Source organism: Macaca mulatta, chromosome 7 (genome assembly GCF_049350105.2).
Source record: "Macaca mulatta isolate MMU2019108-1 chromosome 7, T2T-MMU8v2.0, whole genome shotgun sequence".
Classification (NCBI taxonomy): domain Eukaryota; kingdom Metazoa; phylum Chordata; class Mammalia; order Primates; family Cercopithecidae; genus Macaca; species Macaca mulatta.
Window position 1 is genome coordinate 74,782,569 of NC_133412.1, and position 19,699 is coordinate 74,802,267.

Genomic DNA, 19,699 nt, shown 5'->3' on the forward strand with positions numbered 1-19,699 from the left:
AAGCTCCGCCTCCTGGGTTCATGTCTTTCCCCTGACTCAGTCTCCCGAGTAGCTGGGACTACAGGTGCCCGCCACCACGCCCAGCTAATTTTTTATATTTTTAGTAGAGACGGGGTTTCACTGTGTTAGCCAGGATGGTGTTGATCTCCTGACCTCATGATCCGCCTGCCTCGGCCTGGCAAAGTACTGGGATTACAGGCGTGAGCCACTGTGCCTGACCAATAGCTTCATCTTTAACCTGGGTTGGTTAGCATTCCAATAATCAAAAGGGAAGGAATTCACTCAGCACTTGCAAACCTGCTAGATAGGCTCTAAAGCATAGAGATATATAAGGCACTCCTCCTGCTCTAACAAAATGGACAGGAAGAGAGACCAGATACATGAAGATAAAATGAGTGGGCTATTCTGCCCTGTGTTTCTCTAATATGGAGTGATTGTGGTTCAGAATTCATTGCATCTATGACATTCAGGGTTAGTGGAAGTTTAAATGGTGAAATTATCCACCCTGGCCTCCCAGAGGTTGTCAGGAATGGATAGGAGAGATTGAATACGATGGGGTGAGGGAGAGTTATGAAATGAGCTCTTTATCTGTACGTAATATCTGGGAAAAAGAATTGACAATACATGTAGGTACATGTAGATACTGAGAATTAATCAAATGAAAGAGGGAAATTAGAATTTTGTTTTATTCCTCTAAAAGTTGCTATTGTTTGCATAACTTCTCTGCTTATACCTAATTACATATGACATCTATTTTAAGTGTCTGATTACTTTGAGTTTTTTTTTTTTTTCTTATCAGATCCACAGAGGAATACTTTAGTAAATGAACTCCATCCATTTACAGTGTACTGTTTGATAAGTTTTTATACTTATGTATACCGATCACAATCAAGATACAGAACATATATATCACCTACAAGACCCCTTCTGTCCCACCTCTAATGTGCTTTTTGTCAGTATAGAGGGGTTTGCATTTTATATAAATGGAATCATAGAATATGTATTCTTTGGAGTTTTAATCAATTTTTAGGCCGGACGCAGTGGCTCATGCCTGTAATCCCAGCACTTTGTGAGGCCGAGGTGGGAGGATCACTAGAGGCCAAGAGTTCAGCACCAGCCTGGCCAAAATGGTGAAACCCTGTCTCTACTAAAAATATAAAAATTAGCGGAGCGTGGTGGTGCGCACCTGTAATCCCAGCTACTCAGGAGGCTGAGGCAGGAGAATGGCTTGAACCTGGGAGGCAGAGGTTGCAGTAAGCCCAGATCGCACCACCGCACTCCAGCCTGGGCGACAGAGCAAGGCTCCGTCTCAAAACAAAACAAAACAAACAGGGTATGTTTTAGTTTTATAAAAAACTGTGAAACACTTTCAGAATGGCTGTACTGTTTTGCCTTCCACCCGCAATGAATGAGAGTTCCTTTTGCTCCACATCCTCCCCAGTATTTCATGTTGTCTGTGTTCTGGATTCTGGGCTTTATAATAGAGGTAGAGGTATGTTGGGTTTCTTCCTTTTTTTTTTTTTTTTTTTAAAGACAAGGTCTGTATCTGTTGCCCAGGCTGGAGTGCAGTAGCATAGTCACATCTTACTGCAGCCTTGAACTCCTCGGCTCAGGCAATCCTCCCACCTTAGGCTTCTGAGTAGTTGGGACTATGGATATATGCCACCATGCCTGGCTAATTTTTGTATTTTTTATAGAGATGGAGTCTTGCTATTCTGCCCAAGCTGGTCTCAAATTCCTGGGCTCGAGTGATCCTCCCACCTCGGACCCTCAAACTGCTGGGATTGCAGATGTGAGCCACCACACCCAGCCAAGTTGTTTAAATTAATTTATTTTTAACAGTACTGCTTGTATTCTTTCTTAGTCTCTGGGTACCACCCTAGAATATTAGGTGATCTTTAAGGTCCTTTTAGCTAATAGTTATATACTATTTTATTTGTATACTTACCTTTGTTTCGTGTATGACTTCTTTTTTTTTTTTTTTTTGAGATAGAGTCTCGCTGTGTTCTGTCACCCAGGCTGGAGTGCAGTGATGTGATCTCGGCTCACTGCAACCAAGTATCTGGGATTACAGGTGCGTGCCACCATGTCTGGCTAATTTTTGTATTTTTAGTAGAGATGGGGGTTTCACTATGTTGACCAGGCTGGTCTTGAACTCCGGACCTCAAGTGATCTGACCACTTTGGCCTCCTAAAGTGCTGGGGTTACAGGCATGAGCCACCGTGCCTGGCCTTTAATATAATTTATTATTCTAGTTTTTTAACAGCACTGTGTTTAACAACCAGCTTGCAGAATTGCTGAAAATTTAGGAAGCTGGTTCCAGCACGCCACTGATTAGTATGAGAGGTTTTTTTTTTTTTTAGATTTTTGTTTGTTTGTTTTGAGACAGGGTCTCACTCTGTTGACTTGGCTGGAGTACAGTGGCAGGATCTTGGCTCCCTGCAACCTCCTCCTTCCGGGATCAAGTGATTCTCCCACCTCAGCCTCTGGAGTAGCTGGGACTACTGGCTAGCGACACCCTACCTGGCTAATTTTTGTATTTTTTGTAGAGTCTGGATTTCACCAGGTTGCCCAGGCTAGTCGTGAACTCTTGAGCTCAGCCATCCGCCCACCTCAGCCTCCCAAAGAGCTGGAGTTGATTATAAGTGTGAGTCACTGTGCCCAACCTTAATGTAAGCAATTTTTTTGTTTGTTTTGTTTTGAGATGGAGTCTCGCTCTGTTGCCCAGGCTGGAGTGCAATGGCTCAATCTTGGCTCACTGGAAGCTACCCACTCCCAGGTTCAAGCGATTCTCCTGCCTCAGCTTCCCAAGTAACTGGGACTACAGATGCATGTGATCACACACTAATTTTTTGTATTTTTAGGGGTTTCACCGTGTTAGCCAGGATGGTCTTGATTTCCTGACCTCGTGGTCTGCCCACCTCAGCCTCCCAAAGATACGAGCATTTTTAAATGCACATTGAGGTGGTTTTTGTGTGCAGAAAAGCCTATTTAGAGTTATCTTTAGTTCTAATAATAATTTGTAAAACCTAAAATTTTAAAACTAAATTCTTTCTTAAATTTTTGGAATTTGTTTACAAATCTTATCCTATTTAAAGTGTAGCAAATTTTAACAATCACTTTTTTATTTTTGAGACAATCTCACTCTGTTGCCCAGGCTGAAGTGTGGTGGCACCATCTCAGCTCACTGCAACTTCTGCCTCCTGGGTTCACACAATTCTCCTGCCACAGCCTCCAGAGTAACTGGGATTGTAGGCGTGCACTACCATTCCCGGCTAATTTTTGTATTTTTTTTAGTAGAGACGAGGTTTCACCATGTTGGCCAGGCTGGTCTCGAACTCCTGACCTCAAGTGATCTGCCTGCCTCGGCCTACCAAAGTGTTGGGATTTCAGGTGTGAGCCACTGCACTCGGCCAACAATCACTTTTAAGAGCCTATGTTTGGTTTAATTTACAAAGTTAAACATCTTAAAATGATTAAACTTTATAAATTAAAAAGTTATTTTAAAGAACTTCAATTATTCAACAAACATGGACTACTTATATCATTTTTATAGATCTGAGACTTCTTAAGTTCTCTTAAAATGTTTCAGCACTGTATAAATAATAAACTTTCTGATTCAAATAATAAATCTAAAACAACTGATTACACATTTTAAACGAATTTTTAAGGCTAACTTATTACTTCACTAGGTCAAATTCTCTTAAATTTTACAGAAGTTAAAATACCAAATATGGCTGGGTGCAGTGGCTCACGCCTGTAATGGTGGAGGCCAAGGTGGATGAATCGTTTGAGCCCAGGAGTTTGAGATCAGCCTGGGCAACATAGTGAAACCCCATTTCCACTAAAAATACAAAAATTAGCCAGGTGTGGTGGCACACGCCTGTAATCCCAGCTACACAGGTGGCCGAGGCACAAGAATCACTTGAACCCGGAAGGCAGAGGTTGCAGTGAGCCAAGATTGTGCCACTGCACTCCACCCTGGGTAACAGTGTGAGACCCTGTCTCAAAAAAAAGAACAGTAAAGGCCAGACGCAGTGGCTCACACTTGTAATCCCAGCACTTTCAGAGGCTGAGGCAAGCAGATCACTTGAGGTCAGGAGTTCGAGATCAGCCTGGTCAACGTAGTGAAACCCCGTCTCTACTAAAAATACAAAAATTAGTGGGGCGTGATGGTGTGCACCTGTAATCCCAGCTTCTCGGGAGGCTGAGGCAGAAGAATTGCTTGAACCCTGGAGATGGTGGTTGCAGTGAGCCAAGATCACACCACTGCACTCCAGTCTGGGTGACAGAGCGAGACTCCATCTCAAAAAACAAAACAATACAAAAAACAAAAACAAATATGAACAGAGTTCTTAACATAAGAATATTAACACTATGCACGCTTTCCCTTAAACATTCTATTTTTAATTATAAATCATTCTGGGGTTAAAAATGATAGCTAGGTGTGGTACTGACCTGTAGTACCAGCTGCTCAGGGAGGCTGAGGCAGGATGATTGCTTGAGCCCAAGGAGTTCAAGTCTAGCCTGGGCAACACAGTGAGACCCCATCTCTTAAAAAATATATATATATTTACTCACTAATGAAATAGGTATGTTATGCCAAATTATTTTTATGTTACATGTAGGTCACATGTAATATTTAGAATTGACTTCTCTGCTTGCTGAGATTTTTTTATTGGCCAGGATGTGACTAGATGCCTGTCTGAGCCCTGAAGGGACTAAGCAGACTCCCATAAATGTGTACTTAACTCCCCGCAGGCCACTTACATTGCTTGATTGAATTTGCATTTCTCTGGGTTTTAATTATCTGTATGCCTTCCTGCCTAAATGTAAAGTCCTTGAGACTTAATAGGATCCTTCATTCTTTTTATATCTTCCTATCTCTTAGTATGACCCAACTCTTAACTGTTATTGCAGTGATATTTTAATGATTTCTAGATAACTTTTTTTTTCTTTCTTTTTTTTTTTTCCTGAGATAAGGTCTCGCTCTGTCACCTAGGCTGGAGTCCAGTGACGCGATTACAGCTCACTGCAGCCTCAACCTTCTGGGTCCAAGCCATCCTCCCACCTCAGCCTCCCAAGTAGTTGGGACTACAGGTGTACTGGGTACCATAGTGAGACTCCAACTCATGCCTGGTTAATTTTTGTATTTTTTGTAGAGATGAGATTTTGCCCTGTTGCCTAGGTATCTTTGATACTTTTTTTTTTTAATGAGTTGTCCCTGAAACATACAGAAACCTAAGACATTTTTCTTAGACATAGACCTAATATGGATAAATGTGAAGTAAATAGGAGGTGTATCCAACACAGAGGATACTTTTTTTTTTATGGGAAAGTGATCTGGTCTTATTTAGGATCAGGAAAATCTTTATTACCGGCAGAGTGTCAAGATTTATTAATGAATTGCCAAGTTTCAATGTAGAAATATTGGTATCAGTCTCCATTACATACACAAGAAAATCACAAGTAAAATTTTATTGTAAACTGCAATTAACATCAACAGGTATATTCTTTTTTTTTTGAGACAGAGTCTCACTCTGTCACCCAGGCTGGAGTACAGTGGTGCCATCTCACTGCAACCTCTGCCTCCTAGGTTCAAGCACTTATCTTGCCTCAGTCTCCTGAGTAACTGGGATTACAGGCGTGTGCCACCACGCCTGGCTAACTTTTTGTATTTTTTAGTAAAGATGGGGTTTCACCATGTTGGCCAGGCTGGTCTTGAACTCCTGACCTCAAGTGATTCACCAGCCTTGGCCTCCCAAAGTGCTGGGATTACAGGTGTGAGCCACTATACCCAACTAATATATTCTTTTGAACAGCCAGAAATTATTCTTTATTCCGTGTAACTGAGCAAAATCCAGAATACAGTACCATAGTAACAAAGATATTTTCTTGCTACCATTCCTTGATATTTTACATCTGTTATTTTTTTCATAACGTTCTCTCCACAAATGACATAAAGGCAAGGATGATTATTCTTTTCCACAGCCAGATGGCACAAACCTATAACAGTAAAGATGAGCTCCCCTTAGGAGAAACTGGGGTTTTAACTCTTCTTCAAAAGGGTTATCTTTTCTGCTCAAGGAAGGAAGTGAGATATAGAATCTAGACACTTAAGGTGTTTACCCCTTAACTGGAAAATTTTGTCCAAAAAACATGGTTTATCAGTCAGGGTTTAGTCTGGAAGAATAACTACCATGAGTATTATTGAATAATGGATTTATTATAGTAATAAAACCTCGGCAGGGCGCGGTGATTCATGCCTGTAATCCCAGCACTTTGGGAGGCCAAGGCAGGTGGATCACGAGGCCAAGAGATCGAGACCATCCTGGCCAACATGGTGAAACCCTTTCTCTACTAAAAATACAAAAATTAGCTGGGCCTGGTGGCGTGCGCCTGTAGTCCCAGCTACCCAGGAGGCTGAGGCAGGAGAATTGCTTGAACCTGGGAGGCGGAGGTCGCAGTAGGCCAAGATTGCTCCACTGCACTCCAGTCTGGCGACAGAGTGAGACTCCATCTCAAAAAAAAAAAAGTCTCACACAATTGTAGGAGAAACTGGATAAGAGTCTAAAAGTGGATTAGAGACCCAGAGGAATGTCACTAAGCAGCTCTTCTGAAGCACTGGTTTGGGTGGACAGATCTAAGCTTGCCATGGAGTCTGGGACAGGATTCCACGTCCAGCTGCTGGAGTGAGACTGCAAAGGAGAGCAGATGGAGAGATCCGTGGGAGGCCGTTGCCTGTCTGTCTAGTCTCTGAGTCAGCCAGAAGAGCTGAATTCTGCTAGCCCCTCAGTGTCTGTCTTACCATCTCTAACTACAGTGACCTTCTGCGTAATTACAGCTTCTACTGCACTTTCACCTTCCAAATCTTGGGCAGATTTCTTTTTGGCCAACTCTAACCCAGAACCATACAGGGAAGGGGATTTGGGGAAACCTAGTTCTAGCTTAACCAAGTTGACCAAGTACAAAACTGTTAGATTCTACCCTTTGTCAACTTGGCATCTATACACACCTGTTTTAATCATACCAGCTTTTGAATAAAGATAAAACAAAAGTTACGTTTCTGATATAACCTTTGTTTCTGTAATTGGTCACATGATCATAGCTGTTTTCTTTCTCTGCTCTCAGCAATAACCTAAATTGGTCATAATTTCTTGCCTTGGGGTGACCTACCCTTCTTTACTGAGGTTGTCATAAGAAGTCCTACCTGAATTGCGTTGTTGGAGTTTTCACTGACTTTTAGATGGGAGTACTGAGGGGCCCCAGAGATCCTCTATATTCCAGTTCCATTTGCTTCCCTCGTGGCATAGTAGCAACCCTGTTTCTCTCTGATGATCAGGATCAATCACCCTAGCCAATTATAACCCTGCTGCATTTTGGTTCTCTGGAATGAGAAGCCCAAAGTGACCAAGTAGCAGTCTTAACATTCAGTTTAATGGAACCATTATGTCCCCTGATGGATGGATTAAAACCTTTGTGAATTAAAACCTTTAAATCAGTCCAGGTGCGGTGGCTCACATCTGTAATCCCAGCGCTTTGGGAGGCTGAGGCGGGTGGATCACCTGAGGTCAGGAATTCGAGACCAGCCTAGCCAATAAGGTGAAACCCCGTCTCCACGAAAAATAAAAAAATTCTGGACATTGTGGCGGGCACCTGTATTCGCAGCTACTCAGTAGAGGCAGGAGAATCGCTTGAACCCGGGAAGCAGAGGTTGCAGTGAGCTGAGATTGTGCCACTCTACTCCAGCCTGGGTGACAAGAGCGAGACTCCATCTCAAAATAAATAAATAAATAAACAAATAAATAAAACCTTTAAATCAGCAGATTTAAAAGTTGTGAAGATGGGGAGCATTTTTTTTTTTTTTTTTTGATGGAATCTGGCGCTCTTGCCCAGGCTAGAGTGCAGTGGTGCGATCTCAGCTCACTACAACCTCTGCCTCCTGGGTGCAAGCAATTCTCCTGCCTCAGTTTCCTGAGTAGTTGGGACTACAGGTGCACACCACCACACCTGGCTAATTTTTGTATTTTTAGTAGAGATGGGGTTTCACCATGTTGACCAGGTTAGTCTCGAACCATGACCTAAGGTAATCCACCCGCCTCGGCCTCCCAAAGTGCTGGGATTACAGGTGTGAGCCACTGCCCCTGGTCTGGAAGCAGAAATTTCACTACCAGATCATTAGGGGTAATAATGAGAGGAGTCACACCCATTCCTATCCTTTAATTCCTGGACTAGTGAATCCTAGCTATAGAAAAAACAGCACCATATGTTGGTTGTCAATTCAGATCATATACAACATGCTGGAGGACATTAGACATTACCCCAAACCCACAAAGTGTTGCCACCTAGCTGATGCCATAACTGTATTCTGAAAAGGCCATTTCTGTCACGCAGAAGAGAGTAACCGTAGCAGTAATTGAACAGGAAAAATCTAATATAAATAACTGTTAATTACTAGAAGATGCTAAACTACTGAAAGAGGTAAAAGAGGACTCTTGGCCGGGCTCAGTGGCTCATGCCTATAATCCCAGCACTTTAGGAAGCCCGGACAGGAGGATCACTTGAGGCCAGGAGTTCAAGACCAACCTGGGCAATATAGTGAGACCCAGTCTCTATAAGAAGTTAAAATATTAGCCAGGCATGGTAGTGCTCACCTGTAGTCCTAGCTACTCGGGAGGCTGAGGTGGGAGAATCACTTGAGCCCAGAAGTTTAAGCCTGCAGTGAGCTATGATCATGCTACTATACTCCAGCCTGGGCAACAGAATGAGACCCTTTCTCTTTAAAAAGAAAAAAAAAAAAAGATTCCAGAAGTAGCATATGCAGAAAATAGCTACTATCCTCCAGGATGAGGAAGAGTGAACAAAGAAAGAACTAAGAAAGCACCTTACCCCAAACCCCTCCCAAGCCTGAGATTCAGACCTTTTGGTGAGGGTTTGGCTGCCACAGCAACATGCAACCTATCATGGCAATACCATTTGCCAGAGTACTGACCTGGAGCTGGTTTATAGTCGTGAATTACTGGAAGGTTGAGAAATTTGGCAGAGAGTGTGTGTGGGCTCGAGTCAACCTTGGTGGTCACTGAAGTGAGCACTACCAGGCTTCCAGCACACTGACCCACTGGGTACTAGGTGGACTAAAATCATGTTGAAACCAGGAGGGGAAGCCCTCTGTTTTGCAGTGGCCTTTCAATACCCTTTATTAATTACACCTAACATTAAGCCAGCTGGCAGAGGATTTGTGTTTATAGGATTCAGCTTGAGTAACACAAGGAAGGAGGGTGGATTTGGAGTTGAGAGACAATAAATCGAAAATGGTCTACTATTCTGTTATTTCAGGCTGGCTACTTCAAGGTGATGAGGAACATAATAAGACTAGTGATTCCATGACTGCTTGCCCACTGCTGTGCTTTAGTTGCTATAAAATAAGTCCCCCGGTCAGAAGCAGTGTTGTATGGAATACCACAATGAAGAATAAGGCATTCTGTAAGATTGTGGATGGTACTTTTTGACGGAAATACTAAGGACAAGGAAGACCAATCTATATCGAGAGGCTAGTCTAGCAAGAAGAAATTGCTGTTCCTTTCATGATTGAAATGATGAAGTATGATCAGCCTGCCATCAGAATTGGCGGCAGTATTGTTTTTTTGCGGTTGGCAGGCTAGTCACTCAGTGTTGGCTAGAACCTAATAGGTCTTGGTGAGTGGAAGTCCATGTTGCTAACCTTTATCTTGACTGCTGCAGCCACTTTAGTCATGAGTCTGCTGGGTAACACAGGTGGCTGGGGAAATAGGCTGACTGATATCCACAGAAGAAGTCATTTTTGTTCACCTGATTATTAAGATCTTCTGCTGAGGTAATTCTTTGATGAGCATTTATATGGTACACAATTATCTTCATATTCTATATACATATTTGGAGTGCTCCATCCACATATCTCTTCCTTAAACTTCTTGTCTCAACTTTCCAGTGATGTCCCTTCCAAGTCACTGTCCATCCAGCCAAACTGCTAGTCATTTTTGAATCAATGTAAATCTACATCTGTAGTCATCTCTCCATCCAGGCAAAATGAACAACTGCAGTATCGCTTGAAGCTGCCCATTGGGAGGATTTCTCTTCTTCATAATCCTTCATGATCAACCCTGCATGACATTGTAATGCTACAGCTGTCTGCTTTCAGTTAGTGCTAGATGGTTTATGTTGAACCATCACAAATCAGGCCTAAAGTCTTCCTTAGTCAGCTGTCATGGGGAGCTCCTCATGAGGCAGTAAATACAATATGAGGGAGGAAGCAGGGTAGCATTATTAGGAGCCATGGGTATCTGAGTCACTTGCTCATATTTACTTGTGTCTTCAGGACATGCTTGAGCCCAGTCTTCTCTATACCACTTACACTTAATGATGGAGTACTTACTGCTATGCATGTCCTACTTTATGGCTTGGTGAATCTGACAGCGTCCAGGCATCCAGTGCATGTCACGGAGTTCAGGTCACATGTTAACTTGGCCCATGGTCAAGTTTTTAGTCTCTACAAGAACTCAGTAGCAAACTAAAAGCTGTTACTCAAAAGGAGAACGATTCTCCAAAGGACAGTATAGCTTTGTCCCTATCCGAAAGGTCTTGGCTGTCATTTACTTGTAAAGGACTGCCGAAGGCTCCATATAGCATCCCTATCCATTACAGACATACCAGTCACCATGAAATCTTCTGAGTCACATGGGTACTACTGTAATCCCAGCTACTAGTAGAGCTTTCAAAGCTGGACCTGTTGTAGAACCTTACTTAAAACTGGCTTAAAATTGGCTTACTGGATTAATAGAGTAAGTTGGGGAGTATTTTCTGCAATTTTCTGGAAGAGTTAGTGTCTAGAATTGTTAGAATTTTTTTCCTTAAATGTCTGGTAGAATTTGCCAGTGAATGCCATCTGAGCCTGGAGTTTTCTTTGTGGGAAGATTTTAAATTCATAAATTCAAATTATTTAATAATATGGATTATTTAAATCCATAAATTCAAATTAATTATATTCAAATAGAATATAGGTCTATTCAGGTTGTCTATTTCTTCTTAAGTGAATTTTGGTGGTTGGTATCAAGGAATTGATTTACTTCATCAAAGTTGTCTAATATGTAAAGTCGTATAATATATTTGTATAAATATATTTGTAAACTGGGCACTGTTGCTTGTGTCTATAATCTCAGCTGCTCAGGAGGCTGAGGCAGGAGGATTGTTGAGCCCAGGAGTTTGAGACCAGCCTGGGCAACGTAGCAAGACCTCATCTCTAAATTTTTTTCTTTTTTTTTTTTTTTTTTGAGACGGAGTTTCGCTCTTGTTGCCCAGGCTGGAGTGCAATGGTGCATGCGATCTCAGCTCACTGCAATCTCCGCCTCCCGGGTTCAAGCGATTCTCCTGCCTCAGCCTCCCAGGTAGCTGGGATTACAGGTGCCCGCCACCACGCCCAGCTAATTTTTGTATTTTTAGTAGAGATGAGGTTTCACCATGTTGGCTAGGCTGGTCTCAAACTCCTGACCTCAGGCGATCCGCCTACCTTGGCTTCCCAAAGTGCTGGGATTATAGGTGTGAGCCACCGCCCATGGCCAAAAATTTTTGAAAAAATTAGCCGGGTTATTAGTTGCATAAATGTTTAGAATTTTTACATCCTCATGATGAACTTACCTCCCTATTATTATTATTATTGAGACAGAGTCTCACTGTGTCTCCAGGCTGGAGTGCAGTGGTGTGATCTCTGCTCACTGCAACCTCCACCTCCCGGGTTCAAGCGATTCTCCTGCCTCAGCTTCCCAAGTAGCTGGGCCTACAGCTGCACGCCACCACACCCAGCTAATTTTTGTATTTTTAGTAAAGATGGGGTTTCACCATGTTGGCCAGGATGGTCTCCATCTCTTGACCTCATGATCCACCCACCTTGACCTCCCAATGTGCTGGGATTACAGGCGTGATCCACTGTGCCCAGCCAAAATCTACTTTGTATGATATTAATGCAACCACTCTAGCTTGCTTTTTTTCCTTCAATTTTCTTTTGATTAATGTAAGCATGATATGTGTTTTTCTCTTTTTTCTTTTTCTTTCACAATATTTGTGTCTTTAAAGTGCATTTTTGTAGGCAGCATATAATTGAACATTGTTTTATTTATCCAAGTGAACAATATTTAACTTCTAAGTAAAGTATTTGATCATTTACATTTTTTTTTTCTTGAAACGGAGTCTAGCTTTGTTGCCCAGGCTGGACTGCGTGCAATGGCGTGATCTTGGCTCGCTGCAACCTCTGCCTTCCAGGTTCAAGTGACTCTCCTGCCTCAGTCTCCCGAGTAGCTGGGATTACAGGCATGCGCCACCACGGCCGGCTAATTTTGTATTTTTAGTAGAGACAGGGTTTCTCCGTGTTGGTCAGGCTGGTCTCAAATTTCCGACCTCAGGTGATCTGCCTGCCTCGGCTTCCCAAAGTGCTGGGATTACAGGTGTGAGCCACTGCGCCCGGCCTCTGGATATTTTTCTGTCATCCGCATCTCTACTTAATGTGTTAAGTTTTCCTCTACCTTTTTTTGTTTTTGGTTTTGGTTTTCGTTTTTTATTTTTTGAGATGGAGTCTTGCTCTGTCACCCAGGCTTGAATGGAGTGGCGTGATCTCAGCTCACTGCAACCTCCACCTCCTGGATTCAAGCAATTCTCCTGCCTCAGCCTCCTGATTAGCTAGGATTACAGGCATGCGCCACCACGCCAGGCTAATTTTTGTGTTTTTAGTAGAGACAGGGTTTTACCATGTCTCTTCAAGACATGGCCAGGCCAGTCTTGAACTCCTGACCTTGTGATCCACCCGCCTTCGCCTCCTAAAGTGCTGGGATTACAGGCATAAGCCACCTCGCCCAGCAGATATCCCTTTCTACTAATCCTATAATTTCTGCCATTTTGGGGTCTGTTTCTATTTATTGATTTTTCTCATTATAGGTCATATTTTCTTGCCTCTTTGCATATCTGGTAGTTTTTTATTGGTTGCCAGACTTTGTGAATTTTACCTTTTTGGGTGCTGGATATTTTTGTATTTGCATAAATATTCTTGAGCTTTATTCTGGGATACAGGCAAGTTAGTTGGAAACAGTTTGGTCTTCTCAAGCTCTTATGAAGCTTTGTTAGATGGATCCAGAGCAGCTGTTAGTCTATGGCTAATTTTGCACTACAAGTGAATAATACCTTTCTGAGTACTCTAATCCAAAGCCCCATGAAGATTTCTACTCTGGTGGGAACAAACTATTCTTCCTCCGTAAGAGCTGTGGGAATTGTTCTATCTGCTCCTTTTAAATGGTTCTTTTTCCATCCTCAGTAGTCCCCTCACATGCATGCACTGATCTTTGCTTTTGTCTCCCTGAACTCCCAGTTCTTCCTTTTTGTGTGTGTGTGTCTTTGTTTTTTTCTTTTTTTGTGGAGAATGGGGATCTTGCTACATTGCCCAGGCAGGTCTTGAACTCTTGGGCCCAAGCTATCCTCCTGCCTCTGCCTCCCTAAGATCTGGGATTACAGCTTGAGCCACCATGCCTGGCTGAACTCCCCAGTTCTTTATCCTCAAGTCAGGGAGACTGCTAGGCTCTGTCTGCATTTCTCCTTTGCCCTGTGGCCTGGAAATTCTCCGATCTATAAGTTGAGGCAGTTGTCGGTCTCACCTTCTTTGTTTCCCCTTTCTAAGTAATCATAGTCCTTACTACCTGAACACAGTCACATGTCCAATGTCTGAAAACCCTTGTTCCATGTATTTTGTCCAGTGTTTCAGTTATTTCACGCAGGAAGGTAAATTTGGTCTCTTTAGCTCATTTTGTTTTTTTGTTTTCTGTTGTTTGTTTTTTTTTGTTTGTTTGTTTTTTTAAGACAGAGTCTTGCTCTGTCGCCCAGGCTGGAGTGGAGTGGTGTGATCTCAACTCACTGCAACCTCTGCCTCCCAGGTTCAAGCCATCCTCCCACCTCAACCTCCCGAGCAGCTGGGACCACAGGCACGTGCCACCATGCCCGGATAAATTTTGTATTTTTGGTAGAGACGGGGTTTTGCTGTGTTGTCCAGGCTGGTCTCAAACTCCTGGCCTCAAGTGATCTGCCCTCCCTGGCCTTGCAAAGTGCTGGGAGTATAGGCATGAGCCACCACTCCTGGCCAGGACAGCATATTTTGGAAATTCACCTATGTTGCATGTGTCAGTAGTTAATTCCTTTGTATTCCTGAGTAGTATTCCATTTTATAGAAATACTACAATTTATGTACAGGTTGAGTATCCCTTATCTGAAATGCTTGGGGCCAGAAGTATTTTGGATTTTTTTTTTTTAATACTTCTATTTGCATTTTACCGATTGAACATCCCAAATCTGAAATATCCAAAATCTAAAATGCTCCAGTGAGCCTGAATTCATCTGTTGATAGGCATTTGAGTTATTTCCAGTTTGAGGCTATTATGAGGGAAGCTGCTATACATGTGTTTGTATATGTTAAATATGTTTTCACTTGTCAGAAGATTTAACAGGTTTCTAAAGTGAAACTTGTTTTAACGGTGGTATGCTTGTTTAGACTATTAGGGATTTAAAAAATTATCATTTAAGATTTATTCCAGGACTTGCATTGACTTTATTGGATCACAATAATAGTGTCCATTTGAAGATATTTCAATTTTTTCAGCACCATCAATTTCACTTCTAGCTGCTATCAGTATACTCTCTGTAATACTTAGCTTCTAATTTCTCCTTTCGTGAGTTAGAAAGCAGGAGAATTGTGATTATGGATTAATGAGTCCCTTAATTTGAGGTCTTAAGATAAATGGAATTTAAGACTTAGGCCAACTGCTATTTTGTAGCTCTAAGACACATTTTTGCTTCTGATTTCTACAAACATATCCTATATGTTGATCTTCAAATATCTCTTACAAGAATAGGAAGCACAATGGTGTATTTGATCATTGTGATCCGTAAATACACAGGATACAGCTTCTAGATTGTAGCCCATTAAATTGTAGTATTTAAAATTATTATCAACTTTTATCTTGCTGAATTTTCTGTGTTAGGGTTTTCTTAATTTCTTATTATATATTACTTAGAGTGGATTATAAATTGTCTTGTGGCTTATTCTAGTCACAGGACTTTCGGGGAGGGTTCTACACAATACTTCCCAAAAAGAAAAAAAAAGAATAGTAAACACAAATCCCCATATCACAGCTGCTGAGAGATATTATATAGAACTTTGATTGGTTTTGATATCATTCTTTTCTAGTTTCACCTTGAGCATTGAAGAAATATTGTTCTGGTCATTTCTTAGAAAAAAATAATAAGGCTATTCAATTCTGTGGTTATTATTCTACATATGTTGCAATGTCTTTATTAATAGTTAGCTTGATGTGGTTAGATGATATGAGGTTAGGTAGCTGCCACCTTATTTCTACCAGTACAGAAAGAGACAACACTTGTTTTCTGATTATACACATTCCTAAGCATTCAGACATAGTGATAAAGAAAGTAGGGGCTAGGGAGGCAATATGTTTGACTTTTGAGTAAAGGCTGTTGGCAAGAAAAGAGGGATAAAAAGAAAGGGAGAAGAGTATGACACTTTTCAAGCTTTTGCTCAGATAGAATGTTTGTTTTAGCAAATAGTGTGCTTCTGTGTAGGTTTTGGCTTGCAGATTGACTTAGCAGTATACAAATAGGTACGTTTTAAGGAACATACCAGTTATACATAATCAGAAACTTTTAACCTTTTTCTCTAATAATAATGAGAAAGACGATCTTGATGATTAGATACATTTCACAATAATGATTCCATAATAAATGCATTGTATGTCTGAGGAAAAGAAAAAGGGTAATTATGGATGGGATTGTGACCTCCTTGCAAGGACATAAGAAATCATATATTTTAACTTGTTCATTTTTATTTTATTATTATTTTTTGAGACAAGGTCTCGCACTGTTGCCCAGGCTAGAATGCAGTGGTGCGGTCACAGCTCACTACAGCCTCGACCTCCTGGGCTCAAGCAATCCTCCCACCTCAGCTTCTTAAGTAGTTGAGACTATAGGTGCATGCTACCACACTCAGCTAATTAATTGAATTTTTTTTTTCTTTTTTTCTTTTTTAGAGACAGGGTCTTGCTATGTTGCCTTGACTGGCACTTTTCTTTTTTCTTAATTTTTAAAATTTATTATTTTTTGTTTAGAGATAGGGGTCTCACTATGTTGCCCAGGCTAGACTCGAACTCCTGGGCTCAAGCAGTCCTCCACCTTGACCTCCCAAGTGCTGGGATTATAGCCATAAGCCACTGCACCTGGTGGGCATTTTTCTTTTAAATAGCAGTTATCTTATTAAATATCTTATTAGGTAACGTCTGACAACTCTATAACTGAGCCCTTTTGAAAATGGAAATTTTTTTCCTCAACGAAATAGATGTGAACTGATTGACATGCAGGTTTTTTGGTTTTTTTGTTTTTTTAGTTTTTATTTACTTCCGTGTGAATTTTTGTTTTGCTGCCAAAATCTTAATGTGTTTGATAATGGGATATTGCCATAAACCCTGCTAAGAGTATGTATGTAACATTGGGTACATGCAAGTATTACCTTTTCAAAATCACACCCATTCTGAATCCTGAAACACATCTGACCCCCAAGGGTTTTGAGCAAGGGATTGTGGAGCTATATACATTGTAGAATCATACAACCCCTTCCTCAGAGGTTCTGAATTAGGGCCCAGAATCTATTGTCCTAACCAGTACTGTAGGTGGTATTTTTAGTGCAGAAAGTTGGAAAATTGAGTCTTAATTCCTCACTATCTTCTGGTTGACATAATTGCATCTTAGAAGCTAGTTTTCCTACTTCTATCATCTCCCACTCCACTTCTTCAATTCAGCCTTCAGAATAAAAAGACCCATTTTGTCTTTTAAAAAGCCACCATCTTGAAAACGTAGAATTTAGGAGGCCAGAGTTCTAATAGTGCTACTCTGCCAGCCAGTAGATATGCAACCATGAGCATATCGCTTAGCTTCTCTGTGCCTCAGTTTCCTTACCTGTAAATGTGAGTGTCAAAGTAGGTTTCAGATTACCCACGTGCTCACATCACTCCATTACTCAAAAGAATAGCAAATATCTAAGTGTCTCTGAGAAAATGTTCAGATTTCCTTTTGTGGAAATTGATTAATCACATTGATTGAGTACACCATGCTTCATTGGAATGCTTGAAATACAGTGTTCTGGCCATTAGCATGGACTTAAAAAAATAAACCTAAACAGTTTAGTTTTGAACAGGTGATACTTGCATATACTAAAAACGGTAAAAACGTGAAGTATGTGTATCAGAACATCTTTTCCTTCCACCTTGACTCCTGGTTCCTCTTCCCCAGTTTCTTGTCTGTCTGTTCAGAGATTAACTTTGCATTTATAAGAGTATGAAACTTGAAACGTTTTTATAAAGTATGCAGGAAAAACAGGTCAATAATTGTAGGGAGAAAATAGAAAATGGTACAAGAGAGCTGGATTCCTCATCACAATTGTGTTTATTTTTTGAGACACAGTCTTGCTCTGGCACCTGGGCCAGAATGCAGTGGGACAATCATAGCTCACTGCAGCCTCTACCTCCTGGGTTCAAGTGATTCTCCTGCCTCAGCCTCCAAGGAGCTGGGACTACAGGCACGTGCCACCACACCCAGCTAATTTTTCTTTCTTTCTTTTTTTTTTTGAGATGGAGTTTCACCCTTGTTGCCCAGGCTGGAGTGCAATGGTGGGATCTCGGCCCACTGCAACCTCCTTCTCCCAGGTTCAAGTGATTCTCCTGCCTCGGCCTCCCAAGTATCTGGGATTACAGGCATGTGCCACCAAGCCCAGCTAATTTGGTATTTTTAGTAGAGATGGGGGGTTTTTCCATGTTGGTCAGGCTAGTCTTGAACTCCTAACCTCAGGAGTTCAAGGAGATCTGCTCGCCTTGGCCTCCCAAAGTGCTGGGATTACATGCATAAGCCACCGAGCCCAGCCTCTGAATTTTTTTTTTTTTAATTATCCACATCTCTGTTTAATGTTCTAAGTTTTCCTGTACCTTCTTCTTCTTTTTTTTTTTTAATGCGGAGTCTTGCTCTGTCGCCCAGGCTGGAATGCAATGGTGTAGTCTTGGCTCACTGCAACCTCCACTTCCCGGTTCAAGCAATTCTCCTGCCTCAGCCTCCCAAGTAACTGGGATTACAGGCATGTGCCATCGCGCCTGGCTAATTTTTGTATTTTTAGTAGAGATGGGGTTTCACCATGTTGACCAGGCTGGTCTTGAACTCCTGATCTCGTGATCTCTAAAAGTGACCTCGGCCTCTAAAAGTGCTGGGATTACAGGCGTGAGCCACTGCGCCCGGCCTTTTTTGTACTTTTTTGTAGAGATTAAGGTCTTGCTTTCTGGTCTGGAACTCCTAGGCTCAAGTGATCCTCCCACCTCGGCTTCCCAAAGTGTTGGGATTACAGGCATGAGTCTCTGTGCCTAGTCCCTCGTTGTACATTTTGAACGTCATGCATTAACACCCTAGTATGAAAGTAAACAAACAATTAGTTTTTAGAATGGTTGGGGTAAATATCAGAATAAATAGCTAGAAGAGATGAAAATGGTGACCTGCCATGGCTAGGATATTGCTTTTTTTTTACATATTCTTGTATGTATGTGTGTATAGTGTTTTGATAAAAATTACAATTGGTTTAAAAAGGGAAGAAGTAGAAAATGTAGATGATCAAAATGAAATAAATAAGAATTGCCTAGTATTACACCCCCAAATATAACAACTAACATTTATTTTATTTTCTTCCTTTTTATTATTATTTTTTTTTTTGAGACAGAGTCTTGCTCAGTTGCCCAGGCTGGAGTGCAATGGTGCGATCTCAGCTTACTGCAACCCCCGCCTTCTGGGTTCAAGCAATTCTTGTGCCTCAGCCTCTTAAATAGCTGGGATTACAGGCATGTCCCACCACACCCAGCTAATTTTTGTGTTTTTAGTAGAGATGGGTTTCGCCATGTTAGCCAGGCTGGTCTCCTACTTCTGGCCTCAAGTGATCTGCCCACCTCAGCCTCCCAAATTGCTGGGATTACAGACGTGAGCCACTGCACCTGGCTTCTTCCATTTTTTTCTACACATTTTTTGGAATTTTTCAGAAAAATTGAAAGAAAGTACAGGGAACACCTGTAATCTGTCACACAGATCCAACAATTATTAGCATTTTTGCCATATGTGTTCTATGTATACTTATGTGTGTGTGCACATATAGAATTTTTTTTTGCTGAATCAGTTGAAAATGAGTTGCAGATAATGACAATTCACCCCTAACTACAACTACTAGCCAACTACTACTAATATGCATCTCTTATGATAAGGACAGTGTTCTACATAACCACAACACCATTATCACATAATTTATCACATAATTTAAGAAAATTAGAGGCTGGGTGCAGTGGCTCACATCTGTAGTCCCAGCACTTTGGGAGGTCAAGGTGGGTGGATTGCTTGAAGACAGGAGTTTGAGACCAGTCTGGCCAGCATGGTAAAACCCTGTCTCTACTAGAAATACAAAAATTAGCCAGGTGTGATGATGCATGCCCATTGTAATCCCAGCTACTTGGGAGACTGTGGCATGAGAATCACTTGAACTTGGGAGCAGAGGTTACAGTGAGCTGAGATCATGTCACTGCACTGCAGCCTGTGTGATAGAGCA

General features: G+C 41.6%; 1 protein-coding gene and 1 long non-coding RNA gene across 9 annotated transcripts in view; both read left to right on the plus strand.

Annotated features, from left to right (window-relative positions):
- SEC11A (SEC11 homolog A, signal peptidase complex subunit) overlaps nucleotides 1-19,699 on the plus strand; it is a 49,497-nt gene that overhangs the window by 2,408 nt on the left and 27,390 nt on the right.
- LOC144330066 (uncharacterized) lies at nucleotides 1,504-8,803 on the plus strand. Its single transcript, XR_013395927.1, has 3 exons — nucleotides 1,504-1,557; nucleotides 6,497-7,507; nucleotides 8,115-8,803. It is a non-coding gene; the product is annotated as an uncharacterized LOC144330066 (long non-coding RNA).